Here is a 16,310-nt window from a genome sequence, read left to right on the forward strand (position 1 = left end):
TGTTAAGGGAATAGGAGATATATGTTGACAATTTATATAGACAATATAGCCAACAGAAGTGCTTGGTATCACAAGTAAAGAAAGACAATGAGACCTCAGATTTCATCTATCATATGGAATTAACTGGCAGTACAGTTTTGGGGAAATTGAGGGGGAAGAAGCCTTACTACTTAAAGTATAGTGTGTTAACATTTTAAAATTAGATTAAAATATTGTTGTTGTGGGGCGCCTGGTTGGTTCTGTCTGTTAAGCCTCCAACTCTTGATTTCAGCTCAGGTCATGAGTTTGACCCCTCTGTCCGGCTACTTAAGATTCTCTCTCCCTGTCCCTCTCCCTCTCCCCCAAGCCCCGCCTCCAAAATAAATGTTGATGTTGTTTTTGTCCCAATAAACAATTCTAGAGTATCCAAAGGAAAAGATTTATCTATTTATTTATCTATTTATTATCACAAACAACAAATATGTTATTATAATAGAGAAAAGGTGACAACTACCCAAATGTCTAATAGTGCAAAGTGAAAAGACATAAAAATGAAATACCTCTTACCAAGTTTTACAAAGCTGTGTATTCTGCACCTGCTCATTGCTTCTGCTTTATGCCACTGTCTGCTCATTAAACACTGTCCTTTCAAACTTTATGTCTGTTTATTTATTTATTTATTTATGTGTGTATGTATGTATTTCCTTTTATTTCCCCAGAAATATTTTCTCATTCAATCCAACTCTCTCATCTCTGCCTAGTAAATTCAATTTCATTTAGCTCTCACTACCTTCTATCCTATGCCCGCCTCTTCTGAGCATCCGTAGTAATTTGGGAATGCTCATTCCCATTGTTCTTCCATATATTTCTCTGTTGTATTTCCAGTTTAATCAAAGCAAATCTGTATCTGAATTCCTGGGTTGTATCCCTAGTAGTTGTTGTGACTAACACCTTTTAGGTATTTAATAAATGCTCACTGAATTAACTTTGTGAATTACTTTGTGTCTGTATGATAGACTACAATTCATCCATTATAATTATGTCATAAAGTATTTGATGACTTAAATGATAGTTTATGACTTAGATATAACCAAAAGCAATAATCCTTTTACCTAGTACTAGTACCTAGTACTTAATTTTTTCATTCAATTGTAGTGGACACGATGTTACATTGGTTTCAGGTATCCAACATAGTTATTCCACAATTCTTCATGTTAGGCAATACTCACCAGTGTAGTCCCCGTCTGTCACCATATGATATGTTACAATACCATTGACTATATTCCCTATGTTGTACCTTTCACTCCCATGACATACATTACCTAACAATAAGCCTGTAATTCCCACTCCCCTTTGCCCATTTGGCTCATACCTCCACCCTCTTTTCATCTGGTAAACCCCAATTTGTTCTCTTTATTTATAGATCTGGTTTTGCCTGTTTGGCTTGTTTTATATTTTAGATTCTAGATATAAGTGAAATCACAAGGTATTCATCTTTCTCTGCATGAGTTCACTTAGCATAATACCCTCTAGATCCATCCATGTTGTTCTAAATTGCAAGAGCTTGTTCTTTTTTATGGCTGAGTAATATTTCATGGTGTGTGTGTGTGTGTGTGTGTGTGTGTGTGTGTGTGTGTGACATCTTCTTTGTCATTTTATCCATTGATAGACTCATAGGTGGCTTCCATATCGTGGCTATTGTAAATATTGCTGCAGTAAAAAAAGAGATACATATATCTTTTCAAATTACTGTTTCTGTCTTTTTCTCCACATTCTTGCCAAGGCTGGTTATTTCTTTTCATTTTGATACTAACCATTCTGTCAGATACAATGTGATAGCTCACTGTGGTATCAATACATATTTCCATGATGATTAATGATACTGAGCATCCTTTCATTTATCTGTTGCTGGTCTGTATGTCTTCTTTGGAAAATTGTCTATTCATGTTCTCTGCTCATTTTCCAACTGGATTATTTATGGATTTTTGGGTGTGTGTATCTGTTCAGTTATAGGAGTTACTCTTATATTTTTGTTCAGGAAGTTGCCTTTTTGTTTATTGATGGTTTTCTTCACTGTGAAAGAGCTGGTTTTTTTTTTTTTAATTTTTGTATAGTCCCAATAGTTTATTTTTGGGTTTGTTCCCTTTGCCTGAGAGAAATATCTAGAAAGATGTTCCTGAGGACACCATCAAGGAGATTGCTGCTCCATTACCCTCCCATACACTTAAGAATTACCCTTAATTCTTACCTCTCAAGACCACTCTCTGCTTTGAGATTATAAGGCCTAACAATAACTGTAACATTAGGATACTGCTATGTCAATGATTCCCAGAAGCTCACGACTTCCAGATATTTCATAATACTTTGGATTCCAATATATTTAAAGCTCTTAATACTACTCTTTTTTTGTTTGTTTTTGAATGCCATCTTCTTCCATTCTTTAACTTCTTTAATCCTTACACTGTGCTCTTTAACAGCCAAAATCAGTAATTAGTGAACTCCTCTATAATTTTGCTGTTCTTCTGTCTTCTTGCTCTAATAAAAACCTGCCTTTTCCTCAATTAACTGTTCTCTTGAAGCCTTCTCAAGTTTATGTTCCTCCCATATCTCTCCTACTATTGGACCCAAAGTAAAAGAGATAAACTGACTGTTTCCTCATTAGCATTTAGAGGTTATCTTTCTTCCCTTCTCCCAGAAATCTTCAGCCCTGAATGTCATGTCACCAGATTCTATAATCTAATAACCCCTTAGTCATATACTAACCTGAAGCCATACCCCATCAGACATTGAGGATTTTATCTCCTGTCTTACTTCAATGTTAATTTTTTCCTACAGTCATAATCAAGATATTATAAAACCTGTGATACAGTTTTTAAATAATTTTTAAGCCTAGTTGCCATTATTTGCAGGTGTACAACATAGTGATTCAGTGATTCATACCTTATAAAATGCTCTCACAGTAAGTATAGTGACCAACTCTTCCAACCAAAGTTACTACAATATTATAGATTCTATTCCCTATTATGTGCTTTCATCCCCGTGACCTGACTTATTTTAAAACTGGAAGTTTATACCTCCTAATTCCCTTTGCCTGTTTCACCTATCCTCTCATCCCAGAAGACAGTCACCTGTTTTTGTTCTCTGTATTTACAAGTCTGTTTCTGTTTGGCTTTTGTTGAATTTTGATAGTTTGTTCATTTTTTTAGATAAAACATATAAATAAATCATGGTATTTGTCTTTCTCTGTCTGATTTATTTCATTTAGTATAATATACTCTTGTGTTTATCCATGTTGTCACAAATGACAAATCTCATTATTTTTATGGCTGAGTAATATTCCACTATGTGTGTATGCTACCTCTTCTTTAATCATCTGTTAATGAATACTTAGGTTGCTCCGTATCTTGGTTATTGTAAATAATGCTGCAATAAACATAAGAGGTACTTACTTACCTCTTTTTTTCCAATTATTAATTTAATTTTCTTTGGGTAAATACCCAGAAATAAAATTATTAGATTATATAATATTTTTAATTCTTGAGGTACTTCCCTACTGTTTTATAATGGCTTCTCCAATTAAAATTTTTATCAACAGTGCATGAAGATACCCTATTCTCCACATCCGTGGCAACTTTTGTTATTTCCTATCTTTTTTGATATTAGAAATTGTGATTGGTATGAAGTATTATCTCTTTGTGATTTGAATTTGTGTTCCCTGGTGATCTGGTGATATTGACCAAATTTGCATGTATCTATTGGCCATCTGTAGGTCATCTTTAGAAAAATGTTCACTCAGGTTCTTTGACCATTTTTAATCAGATTATTTGTTTTGTTTCCTGTTGAGTTGGATGGATTTTTTATATTTATTATATATTAACTTTTTATCAGATGTATCATTTTCAAATATATTCCATCCAGTTGGCTGCCTTTTCATTTTGATGATTTTGTTTCATGATTTTTTGATATATGAAAGCATTTATTATGTTCAAAAGATAAATTTATATATTACACATGAAAAGCTTACAAAGCTCAACTTTGCAGGACAGCTTCGTACAATGTAAAGTTAAAATTACAATGAATGTACAACATTTCATAGTATAAGCTCCTGTCTTAGAACAAGATAATGACCATTCTTTAGGATTAAAATAAGATTCAGTAGTAGTCCTCTCTGTAGCTACAGAGAGGAATAGCACAGATACTTTTATTTTTTTCCCACTTTGAAGTTATAAATTTCATCATAGACTAAAAAGCTTTTTAGTTTGATGTAATCCCTGCCTGTTGATGCTTTTGTTTTCCTTACTGGAGGAGACAGATCTGGAAAAATAGTGCTAAGGCTGATGTCCACTAGTATACTAGGCTTTTGTCTAGAAGTTTTATGATTTCATGTCCTTCATTTAGGTCTTTACCCATCTTATTTTTGGATCTGGTGTAAGAAAGTAGTCCACATTCTCTCTTTGCATGTATTAGTGCAATTTTCCCAACACCTTTTATTGAAGAGACTGTCTTTTTTCCATTGTATATTTTTGTTTTCTCTGTCATATAGGAGTAATTGCTTATATATGCATGGGTTTATGATGAGTCTGGCCTAAGGTTTATCAACTTTGTTTATCTCTTCAAAGCACAGCTTTTAGTTTTATTAGTTCTTTCCATTGCTTTTCTTTCTTTCTTTTTTTTTTTTTTGTTGTTGTTCTCTATTTATTTCCACTCGGATTGTTATTACTGTTCCTTCTAATAACTTTGAACTTACTGTCAGAGTAGATTGTTTATTTGGGATTCTTCGTGTTTGTAAGGTAGGACTGAATCAGTATAAACTTCCCTCTTAGAATTACTTCTACTGCATCACAAAGATTTTTTTAACCACTGCTTTCCATTCTTACTTTTCTCTAGGTTTTTTTGTTTTGTTTTGCTTTTTTCCTTCTTGATCTCTTGATTGACTCATTGGCTGTTTAGAAGCACATTGTTCAGCCTCCACATATTTCTGCAGGTTTTTTCCCCCATTATTTTTTCTTGTGATTGATTTTTTTTAGTTCCTACTCTTGTGGTTGGAAAAAATGCTTGGTACAATTTCAGTCTTCTTAAATTTGTTGAGACTTGTTTGTGACCTAATACAAGATACATCCTAGAAAATATTCCATGTGCACTTGAAAAGAAGTGTATTTAGTTGTTTTCGGATGAAATGTCCTGTATGTAGCTGTTAAGTCTAACTGGTCTAACGTGTCATTGTAACCCTACCTTTTCATACTGCTTTTCTGTCTGGATGAAATAACCATTAGCGTAAGAGGAGGGTCAAAGTCCCCTACTGCTGTTGGATTAATGTCAACCTTTTCCTTTATAATTGTAAATACTTGCTTATTACATTTTATTTCTGTGTTCCTCTGCTATGTGCATGGATATTTACAGTTGTTCTACTCTCTTGTTGAGTTGTTCCTTTTATCATTATTTAATACTCCTCCTTGTCTTTTTCAGTCTTGTTTTAAAGTGTAACGTTTCTGATATAAGCATTACTACCCTGGGTTATTTTTCCCTTCATTTGCATGGACTATCTTTTTCCATCTCTTCACTTTCAGCCTGTATGCTTCTTTAGTTCTGAAGTGAGTCTCTTGTAGACAGCATATAGATTTTTTAAAATCCTTTTAGTCACCTTATGCTTTTTTTTTTTTTTAAAGATTTTATTTATTTATTTGACAGAGAGAGATTATAAGTAGGCAGAGAGGCAGGCAGAGAGAGAGAGGAGGAAGCAGGCTCCCTGCTGAGCAGAGAGCCCGATGCGGGACTCGATCCCAGGACCCTGAGATCATGACCTGAGCTGAAGGCAGCGGCTTAACCCACTGAGCCACCCAGGCGCCCCTCACCTTATGCTTTTAAATGGAGCATTTATTCCACTTACATTTAAAGTAATTTCTGATAGGTATGTACCTATTGCCATTCTGTCAATTGTTTTCTAGTTGTGTTTGTAGTTCTCCGTTTCTTTTTCCTTTAGCTCTCTTCCCTTATGATTTGATGACTTTCTTTTAGTGTTATACTTGGATTCCTCTCTCTCTACTTTTTGTGCACTATTATAGGTTTTTGGTTTTTGGTTACCTTGAAGCTCATATATAACATCCTATGTATATAGCTGTCTATAATAAGTCAGTAGTAGCTGAAGTTCAAACACATTCTAAAAGTACTTCATGAAATATTCTAAAATACTTCATTTTTACTCCTCCCTCCACATTGTGTGTGTGTGTGTGTATGTATATATATATATATACACACATACATACATATATATGAATGATATAATATTTTCTTTTTATTTTGTGTATCCCTTGACTAGTTTCTGCAGATAAAGTTGATTTTACTACCATTGTCTTTTAAACTCCTTTCTAGCTTCATTAGTGATATATCTACTACCTTTAGTGTATGTTTGCTTTTTGCTAGTGTTTTTTTTTTCCTTTTGTAATTTTCTTTCTTCTAGTTATTCTAGACTTTTTCACTTAAAGAAGTGCCTAGTATTTCCTGTAAGCCTGGCTTAGTGGTGACGAACCCCTTTAACTTTTGTTTCTCTGAGTAACTTTTTAGCTCTCCTTTTTTTCTGAATGATAGCATGACTGGCTAAGGTGTTCTTGGATGTGCCTTTTTCTCTTTTCAGCATTTTCAGTATATCATACCCTCCTTTCTGGCCTGTAAAGTTTTTTCAGAAAAATGGATTTATGTTTACCTACTACACAACTGTTCCTTTTCTCATATTGCTTTTAAGATCCTCTCTTTATGTTTAGTTTTGCCATTTTCGTTATTTTTTGGCTTGGTGTGGGCCTCCTTCAGCTCAGTTTTCTTGGAGCCCTTCCTAGACCTGCATATCTTTTTTCATTCTTCAGGTTAGGGAACATATCAGCTATTCTTTTTTTCAAATAAGGTTTTTGTCCCTTTCTCTCCCCTGGGATTCCTCTATTGAAAATGTTAGTATGCTTAATGTCACTAGAGAGGTTAAGCATATGCTTGTTTTTAAAAAATTCTTTTTTCTTTCTGCAGTTCAGCTTAGTTGCTCTCTGCTAGACTTATTCCAGATCACTGATCCATTTTACTGAATTCTCTAATCTGTCATTGATTCCCCTATGAGGTGTTTTTCATTTTAGGTACTGTATTCTTTTTTTAAAAAAAAAATTATTTATTTGAGTGAGGGAGAGTGAGCATGAGTAGATAGGAAGGGTAGGGGGAGAAGCAGACTCCCTGCTGAGCAGGAGCCCCATGTGGGACTGGATCCCAGGATCCTGGGATCACGACCTGAGAAGAAGGCACATGTTTATAACCAACTGAGCCACTCAGGTGTCACTCATTTTAGGTGTTATATTCTTGATACCTGAGTGGTTCTTTTTAATATTTTCTTTCTCTTTGTTGAAGTTCCCACTGAGTCAATCTACTCTTCCTTCAAGTCTGATGAGCACCTTCATGACCATTAACTTCAACTCTTGATCAAGTAGATTGCCTGTCTGTTTTATCTCTTTTTTCTGGGAAATTGTCTTATTTTTTTCATTTGGAACATAGTTTTTGGTCTCTTCATTTTGTCTGACTCATTGTGTTTCTTTGGGGGTAGGTAAATTGACTACACATTCTATTCTCAAAGGAGTGGCCTTACATAAAAAGTATTTTCTGTTCCACAACTAAGTGAAACAATATGGTAATTGACTTTTTCTGCTTGACTTATTTCACTCAGGTAAACAATGAGTCTTGGAACGGTACATCAAAAACTTTATGGTGAGTAACATAAAATAATAAGAATAAGAATAAGAATAAGAATAAAAATATCTTGTGGTAACCAATATTACAGTCTCCTCCTATTAGTGGAACCAGGTGCTCCAGGCATGCCCTCTGTTACTTGTGTCTACCCTCCTGTTGTGGCTGGACTGCAAGTGATATGCATACACTAGTGACCACAACTTGTCCCTAGAATGGCTGGCTGAGAGGCTCAACTTCAGCTTGCAGTGAGCTGGTGGGTGGGGTACCTCCTTTTCCCCAGAGCTAAACCTGTCTTGAAGAAGGCAGATCTCAGCTGGAGCTGCCTGCCAGAGCTGACAAAGTGTCAGCTGTCTTCCGGGGGAAGACAGGTCCTGACTGGGGTGGGAGCCATTTTGGAGGTATACCTGTTTGCGAGGGCAGGTCCACAGGTCCATTTTTCCATGCTAGATGGAAAAAACCAAAATGGGCTCTTGCAAGCGTCTGACTGGCTAGGTTGAAGGGGAGGGGGAGAAAAAATGGCACTGTCAGCATTTGCATTCCAGCAAAAGCTTGTACAGGTCCCAGCCCTCTGGTACACATCCTAAAATGAGTTAGTGGATCTTCATGCATAACTCTGGCACTTTTCAAACTTCACTTACTTGGCTCTGTGTATTTTGCTTCTCTTCTTGTTAGTATGGGATGATTTTTTTTGTGTTCCTACCTGAGGTCGCGCATCCCACTCAGGCAGCAGATACAGCCCCTTTAAACTTCGCACTTCAGCATCTCTCCTTTCTCTTTTGCATCTTTTTTTCTCTCTCTCACCAGATAATTCCAATTTTCTTGGTAAAAACTATCATTTCACTCACCTAAAAAAGCCTTCTATTGATCCCATAATCATCTCCAGCTACCATTCGGTTTCTCTGCTCTACTTGACAGCAAAATCCTTTCCAAAAGGTGCCCATTTCATTTCTCTAATTCTACCTTCCCTTATCATTTGATTTCATTTTAATTAGGTTTTCTGTCACATCACTTCATGAAGCAGTTCCTTTTTTTTTTTTTTAAAGATTTTATTTATTTATTTGACAGAGAGAAATTACAAGTACACTGAGAGGCAGGCAGAGAGAGAGAGAAGGAAGCAGGCTCCCTGCTGAGCAGAGAGCCCGATGCGGGACTCCATCCCAGGACCCTGAGATCATGACCTGAGCCGAAGGCAGCGGCTTAACCCACTGAGCCACCCAGGCGCCCCATGAAGCAGTTCTTATAAGGTGATCAATAGCTTGGTTGAAAATGAAATATGTTTTCAAGCCTGGGCATCTTTGAAAGGAAAAGGGAGCGCAAATGATTATGACACTGAGGAACTGGGTGCAGAGCAGGACTGTCTCAGGTAACTTGCACATGTGGTCACCCTACCAATGATTACAAGGTTGCTAACAGTTGTCTAACCTGGAAGGGAACAGAGGGCAAGAGAAGGAGAGGGATCTTTTGTAGCACTGAAAACAGTTTTTTAGTACTTCATGCATGAAATACTTTATACTCTTGGCTTCTAGTTCACCACATATGTTGGTTTCCCTCTTCCTTCATGAACTGATGTTTTCAGGCTCTTTACCAGGTTTTTTCCCTCATCAGCACAGCCTGTAAATTGTGGAGTTTGCTAGCGCTTCTCCATTAATTCTCATTTGTTCTCCTTTTTTTTTTTCCCTACGATATTCACCCATTTGATTTTCAATTAAGTAAGGTCGACTATACATTTTCTCCTCTGATGGTTCCACTGTACTCCAGACTCCTCTCTTCCACTGCCTACCCATTGTCAACATTTGGATGTGTAATGGACCTCTTAAACTTAACATAAATGGTAACATTTTCCTCCCAAAGCCTTGGAGCCATTCTTAATTGCATTTTCTCTTACATGTGCCCTAAGGCACTTCTGTCACCTGTATTGCCACCACCCTGGTTCAAGCCTTCATTTTCTCTCACCTGGATTATTGTAATAGCTTCTTTACTAATTTCCTCATTTATTCCCTCAAGCCATCTCACCATCCCCTACATACGTAATCCATTCTCAACACAGCATACAAGGGGAACATTGGACTTTACCAATCAGGATGTGCTGATCCTCTGTTCAGTAACTCTGCAGTGACAAATGGTTGTATTCAGTTGAAATAGTGCAAGTCCTTTAGTAACCATAAATCCCTACATTATTATACTCAACTTCATCTCCTACTCTTTCCTTTCTTCCTTATTCTGCTTCTGCCACACTGGCTTTCCTGCTCTTCTTAGACATGCTTGGCATTCACCTGATTCCTGGAATGTTCTTCTCCAAAATTTATGTGTGATTATCTCCCTTATCTTTTTATTTTTCTCTGTATTACCAATGAATTTATTTTTCATTAAAAATATTTTCAGCAAAAACACACATAGCTATTAGTTTTTATTATAGTTTGTGGAGTTATTCTCTGCCTCCTTGAGGGTATAGTATTTACATAAATCGTTTGGAACTCTTCTGTTAAGGAGACTTGCTTACTCTCTTCACTCAATATTTATTGATATCAGTATGAACTCATGGAGATTTATTGCATACTTTGGGTTATAATCCAGTACTACTTTATATTGTTGCTCAAATTGTCATTTCTCTGCCAGGCCGTGTGTGTGTGTGTGTGTGTATGTGTTTAACCTTTTAAAAGCCTTTTAAAATATTCCCTTGATAGCAGTGCTTCCCCTACTGACTTATTTTAAATTATAACATCTCCCCACCAGATGTTGCTTCTCTGTTCTCCTACATTGCTTTAGATTCTTCATAGCACTTATCACTTCATGGCACTTACTGGAATACTATCTGTTTATCTGTTTATTATATCTACTTTATCTGTTTATTTATCATATACACATGCATGAACACACACACACACACACACACACACACACACACACTGGATGTCTCCTTGCACTGGAATATGAACTCCAGAAGGATAAGGATTGTTACCTGCTTTTTCTATTGCTTTTTCCTCATCTCAAAGAATAGTACCTAAAACACAATAGATATTCAAATATGTGTTAAATGAATATATGAATTGTTGATCTAGCCCACAATGGAGTGTACTAAATGTAACCATAATAAGGATGAGTACTACCACTGCTGGGCACTGTTTAAGTGATTCTTATATTTTTAATCTCATATGCATAGAGAGGAGTCAGTAAGGATATGCATAAAATTGCTAATAAAAGTTACCTTTGAGTGAGGAGATTATAGAAGATGGTTTTGTTTTTGCTGATCTCTCTTTTCTAAATGTTTATCTGTAAAATGTATATTATTATTATAATAAAAAAGATAAATAGGAGATTGTCCCTCTTTTTGCACTCTGTTTTATTTATTTTTCTTGTAGCCAGACTCTTAGACAGAGACAAAGTGTGATTTAGGAAAAAGACATTTCAAAAATAACTTTTCACAGACAGTGGGTATTTTTTATCCTGGCTTTTAATATATATCAGGTTTGCTTACTATATTTTAAACACTTTTGAGTCTTTAAGAGAAAAAAGTAAGCAAAAAATTCTCTTCATAGAACTTTTAGCCATACAGTAAGTAAAACCTACTTAACAAGGCATTTCTAGCTTACACAAGGCAAGAAAAGCTGAATTCATTGTTTCTCTGATTTCACTACTGAAATGAAGTCATTAAAGAGTCCAAAAACTGAAAAGCATCAAACCAAAACCTCCAGTCCCCCAAATACCCAATAAAGCCATACTCATGATAAAAAAAAAAAAAAAGAGAACTCATCTATTCCCTGAAATGAAGTAACAATTTAAAAAACAAAGCGAAAATATAATCTAACACACTAAAATATACTTAGGCTATTTTAAAATAGGCTTATAGACTCAAGTTTTGCTTATAATGTGACTTTGCAAGAATCCAAGCTAATTGAATTTGGAAAGTGTCAAGCACTATTTATAAGCAAAACCAAATGCTGTGAGCTTTTTGAAGCTCAAATACAGTTTAAGCTTGAGTGAACTCAGTTTATAAATTCAGATTTTTTACTTTCTGAATAAAATGCATATAGGGGTAACATGCTTTCTTCAGCAACTCATTGGGAGTTTATATCTATACATTCTTTTCTGTCTTTTGTGGGTGTTTTTCATTTTGTTTGAAAATTAAAGAAATGCTTTTGTAAGCTTGAAATACAGTTTTGAAGGTGAAGGCATTCAGAATATCTCCCCAAAATATGCTCCTTTGCCATGTGGACTGTTTTGAACTAGAGGAAATTAAGACCCACCAGACTCAAGAAAGAACTTTGACCCTCAAAATACCTAAAATAATTGAGATAGTGGGCCTCACCCAGAAAGAGAACTAGTTAAAACCTTTTTAACCTGAATGACCTGTATCTTTGGAAGGAGAAATACCAATAACCAAACATCTGCTCTTGTGATGGTATGTGAATTACCCTCTTCCCATTTAAAGGCTGGGTCCTGTCCCACTCCTTAGCTTGAGATGGCATATAAGCCTCAGTTGCTTAGCTTCTTACTGAGTCATATTTTCATAGGGTCCCTGTGCGTGTCATTAAAATGTCTTTTTTCCCTGTGAATCTGTCTTGGGTTTGTTTGATTTTTAGACCACTCAAAGAACCTAGAAGGGTAGAAGGAAATTTTTTTTTCTTTCTTCCTTTCTTTTTTTTCTTTTTAGAGATTTTGTTTATTTATTTGACAGAGATCACAAGTAGCCAGAGAGGCAGGTAGAGAGAGAGAGTGGGGAAGCAGGCTCCCTGCTGATCAGAGAGCCTGCTGTGGATCCCAGGACCCTGAGATCATGACCTGAGCCAAAGGCAGAGGCTTAACCCACTGAGCCACCCAGGCGCCCCAAAGGAAATTTTTTCTAACCAATAAAGGTAAGGGATGGAAAAAGGGCAGTTAAGATGGCGCCGTTTGTCTCCTATCAGTTTAAAAAAAAAATGCTAGGAATGTAAATGGGGGTTTAAAACACTTTGAAACATTTCTCTTGAGAATTACTTCAGGCTAGGACTTCCAGAATGGATAATGCAACCTGGTTTTTAATCTCTCAAAATTGTACTATAGAGTGTCACTATCAGGAATCAAAATGGGTTAAGCACATTTAAAGTGTCTCATTTCCAGTTGCAAAAGTTTCACCTTCATATAATGAGCAGCCAGGACCCTGGACCTGGGGATGCAAAGAGCAAAGGCTTAATAATAGTACACAAACCATGATGGGAGAACAAGATAATAATATGAGCAGAAACCTGTAGGCTGACAGTATGAAACCATATGAGTGGCTAGTATATCTAGAATCTTAGATGCCAATATTAATAATACAGAATGATAACACAAATCAGCTAGGAGTGAGATGACAGAGTCATTTGAAGACAGCGCATAAAAAGAATATACTATGTCAGTGAATCTAGTAGAACTGCTGCTCTAGGGGCGCCTGGGTGCCTCAGTGGGTTAAAGCCTCTGCCTTCAGCTCAGGTCACAATCTCAGGGTTCTGGGATCGAGCCCCACATCAGGCTCTATGCTCTGCAGGGAGCTCCCCTCTCTCTCTCTCTCTGCCTGCCTCTCTGCCTGGTTGTGATCTCTGACTGTCAGGTAAATAAATAAAATATTTTAAAAAAATACTGCTGCTCTAAACTCCTTGGACACCAGTTCATGTAACTGTCGGTGAAGACTGCCACAGGAGTAGGATACTTAGAATGCCGGTCCTTTTTAACAAGGCTGAGGCACAACACCGATACCCCAACACAAGGTCAAGAAGTGGTGAGAATGCCACAACTCAGAGCTTACTTTCTTTTCTTTCCAGATTTCATGGATTCAGTCCCCTGGTCCTATATATTCACCTGTCCTCAAGCACACTCCATCTTCATAGTAGTGGTTTACTTGATGTTTTTCTTCTAATACATGCCCCCGCTTTCCTTCACATTCCATTCTTTGGCACAGTGAGAAAGATGTCTCACCCCTTCTCTTCTATTTATGGTCTCTTCTCTGTTGTTCCATCAGTGATCTCAGTATCCAGCCTCTGTATCCATTTCTGTCACCCACTGAACTGTGGTATGTCCTGACCTCTGCCCCATATCTTTGGGACCAACGTCTTGCCAAAACTGTATGGTGTAGAGCATTCACACAAAACTAGGCATCCATTCTAACTCAGGCATGAACTCGTAAGTATGGTGGAGTTAACAACTGATCAGACAGTCCTTTATTAATTGGGAACTACAGTCTCCTAGTTGGTCAGTTAAGAATTTTTTTCTCCGTGGTTCATTAAAGAATGCCAAGAAGCATAAATTCCAAGTTGCCTATGGCAGTGAGCAAGTCTCTGCATCCTTGGATTGATTACTTCTGCCTTACCAGTTTCATAAAATTAGTTTTTCATTCATGCACCCTGAGATAAGTTCCTACAGTATATTTATCTATATAATGAAGGTTGTCTTGGGCTCTGGTTTACAGAGGGACTCTCATTATGATGGTTTTCATTTTATGCTCCCTGAGCTGGAATAAAAATTGGAAGCAGCTTTTCTCAGAATGTTACATAGAATACAACTTTCTCAAGATAGTATTTTTTTTAAAGTTTTATTCCAGAATAAATTAGGAGTGGCGCCTGGGTGGCTCCGTGGGTTAAAATCTCTGCCTTTGGCTCAGGTCATGATCCCAGAGTCCTGGGATCGAGCCCCGCATCGGGCTCTCTGCTCAGCAGAGAGCCTGCTTCCTCCTCTCTCTCTGCCTGCCTCTCTGCCTACTTGTGATCTCTGTCTGTCAAATAAATAAATAAAATCTTCAAAATAAATTTGGAAACCTCTACATCTTATAGTATATTTAAGGTTCAGAAAGTTTTACACTTAAATTTGCCTCTTTGATTTAATCCATCAGTTCCCCAGCTTTTTGGACAAAGTTTTAAAAGGCAATAACCATTGACGAACAGCTTTTGAACTGTTTGAACAACAACACTGACAGCCACAAGAATACAAACAAAAACAAACACACACACACAAAAACAAAAAATGAAAAAAATTCCATGAAATCTATCATAATAAATGCTGTGATTAATTTCTTAGTACTAAGATACCACTGGGCCATCTCTGAAATCATAGATTATGCTCAGAAAATACATGCCCTTCATAGGAGACTTATGTCTTTTGGAGTCAGTTTCTATGTAAGCACTCAAGCAAGCCCTTGAAGGAAACTTTACCTGATGGGAAAGTTTAATTGCATCCAAGCAAGTATAATCCAGCTTCCCAGCCTGCTTCCCTGTCTGCCTGCCTTCTTTCTTTCATTATCTCCTTCCTTCTGTTACTTACTGTTTCTCCCCTTCTTTTTTTCTTTCTTCTCTTTCTTCTTTCTTAGAAGACTTTCTTGAAGAGGAAGGTAATGAATGCACAAAATACATAAAAATGCTATCAGAGAATGTATCATATCAAAACTGAAATTCATGTATCAAGGTGATAGGATTTTTTTTTTAATTTATTTTTTATTTTCAGCATAACAGTATTCATTATTTTTGCACCACCCCCAGTGCTCCATGCAATCTGTGTCCTCTCTAAACCCACCACCACCCTCCCTCTCCCCGCCCCTTCAAAACCCTCAGATTGTTTTTCAGAGTCCATGGTCTCTCATGGTTCACCTCCCCTTCCAAATTCCCCCAACTCCCTTCTCCTCTCTAACTCCCCATGTCCTCCATGCTATTTGTTATGCTCCACAAATAAGGGAAATCATATGGTAATTGACTCTCCCTGCTTGATTTATTTCACTCAGGATAATCTCAGATTGGGAGGGAGACAAACCATAAGTGACTCTTAATCTCACAAAACAAACTGAGGGTTGCTGGGGGGAGGGGGTTTGGGAGAAGGGGGTGGGATTATGGACATTGGGGAGGGTATGTGCTTTGGTGAGTGCTGTGAAGTGTGTAAACCTGGTGATTCACAGACCTGTACCTCTGGGGATAAAAATATATGTTTATAAAAAATAAAAAATTCAATAAATAAATAAATAAATAAATAAAATAAAAAGGTGATAGGATTTTTAGGAAGAGTTTACTGTTCCCTAGATTAGGAATTTTGAGACTTCTATTAAACCATTTCAATTCATAAATTGATGTAGATTGGGAAAAAATATTTCCTACTCCACCATAATTCTTTTTTCTCTTATAACTTTATTTTTTATAATAACATTTTCAAACATTCAAAAATAATTATATAATGAATAACAATATATCCAAAACTGGATTTAACAGTTGTTAACATTGGCATATTTTCTTCATCTGCTGTTTGCTAAAGTAATTTTATAGTGAGTTAAAAAATCATAGCATTCACCTTATGTACTTCAGCATGGGATCATAAGAAATAATGACTTTATGTTAAGTACCACTTACTACCTTTATCATACAGACCAATAATTCCCTGATACCATCTAACATTTATGCCATATTCGATTTCATGTAAAATCTCTTGATCAAATCCTATTATTTTTATAATTTTTGTTTCTTTTATAAAAACCTTCTTAGGACTATTATAGAGTTTTGAAGAGACCCAACTAGTTGTCTAATAAAATGTCTTACATTTTGGATTTTTCACATTGTTTCTTGATGCCATTGAAGGTGTTCTTCTAACCATTGTATTGTGCGTAAGTCAGAAAGTCAATGTAAAGG

The 16,310-nt window shown here is 36.4% G+C and overlaps 2 long non-coding RNA genes across 3 annotated transcripts in view; one reads left to right on the forward strand and one right to left on the reverse strand.

Annotated features, from left to right (window-relative positions):
• LOC123388900 overlaps positions 1 to 16,310 on the reverse strand; it is an 85,591-nt gene that overhangs the window by 52,861 nt on the left and 16,420 nt on the right. The gene's annotated exons all lie outside the window — the stretch shown is intronic.
• Positions 7,352 to 16,310, forward strand: part of LOC101676529 — a 37,896-nt gene continuing 28,937 nt past the window's right edge. For both annotated transcript variants that reach the window (XR_006603419.1, XR_006603418.1), the window contains exon 1: positions 7,352 to 7,713. This is a non-coding gene — a long non-coding RNA (uncharacterized LOC101676529). The remainder of the gene's footprint in view (positions 7,714 to 16,310) is intronic.

Source organism: Mustela putorius, unplaced genomic scaffold (assembly GCF_011764305.1).
Source record: "Mustela putorius furo isolate JIRA1106 unplaced genomic scaffold, ASM1176430v1.1 tig00003923_pilon_pilon_pilon, whole genome shotgun sequence".
NCBI classification, from domain to species: Eukaryota; Metazoa; Chordata; class Mammalia; order Carnivora; family Mustelidae; genus Mustela; species Mustela putorius.